Source organism: Elephantulus edwardii, unplaced genomic scaffold, assembly GCF_000299155.1.
Source record: "Elephantulus edwardii isolate Elephantulus edwardi_28Jun2011 unplaced genomic scaffold, EleEdw1.0 scaffold00039, whole genome shotgun sequence".
In the NCBI taxonomy this organism is placed as follows: domain Eukaryota; kingdom Metazoa; phylum Chordata; class Mammalia; order Macroscelidea; family Macroscelididae; genus Elephantulus; species Elephantulus edwardii.
Window position 1 is genome coordinate 19,010,029 of NW_006399789.1, and position 1,020 is coordinate 19,011,048.

Consider the following 1,020-nt stretch of genomic DNA (forward strand, 5'->3'; position numbering starts at 1 on the left):
TATGAGTCGCAGGCGACTCGACGGCACATAACAACAACAACAACATATTAGAAATGTTTTCATACTCTTACATATTGTATATTTAAAAAAATTACTTCACTTCAGACCAGTGGTCTTCAACCTATTTGTTCATTACTATGTCCCTATGGGGCTACTTTATCTGTAAAGATATCATTATGAATAACTATGTTTTATATATACAAAGAATACATTTTTGCCCCTTGGGAATCAAAATTCACTCCGCAAGAGAAATGCATGCTTTAGACACATGTTTGTGTTGAATATCTTTGGTTAAAGTTCTATTTAAACAATTCACAATCCATATTTAAGAATATTTACAATAGCTTTCCTTTTTCTCCTTTGATATTCTTTCCCCTTAAAACTAAAAAGCTGAGTTAGAAAGGCCTTAGTTAGTTCTTTTATTGTTTGTTTCTTGAAGTCAGATGTTGTTGGGTTGACATCAATTTTCTTCTTAGTATAGTTTCCTCAGGTTAGTCCCTCTCTAGAGAAATACAGTTACAATAGTTTCCTTGTATTCTTTCTCATGAAGCTGCCTTCCTATAAATTAGCTACAACTGCAGCAGTACATGGTTAATTGCGATTGTTAGTCAACTGGGAATTTTATTGACAAAGTTGCCAGGAATATCGCCAATGACATCTCTGGGGTATTTTGTGAAAATAGCTCCAGGAATTTTGTAGTCATGCTCAGTTTTATGGGCATCTGCTGTCAATTACATTGTTTTCTATGTTATGATCCTCATTCTAATGTATGCTAGTATTAAAATAAGTCAGTAAAGGGCAAGATAATTAGTTAATTCACATAATCCATTGAATGGATTTTTAAAAAATGATATTGTTCCAATTATCTTGGCTTGATAATATATATTAGTAGGAGAGGAAACTCATCTGGTCTTCGCTCATTAGCGTTCAAGGCCTCAAACCTGTTCCTGAGATGATACTGAAATTCAGGTGGTATGAAATCAAAGTCATATTTTGGCTCCTGTGTATTTGGTTTAATTT

The 1,020-nt window shown here is 33.2% G+C and overlaps 1 protein-coding gene across 1 annotated transcript in view; it reads right to left on the reverse strand.

Annotated features, from left to right (window-relative positions):
* The window catches only part of LAMA2 (laminin, alpha 2), a 746,602-nt gene that overhangs the window by 548,810 nt on the left and 196,772 nt on the right, over positions 1 to 1,020 (reverse strand). The window lies entirely within an intron of this gene.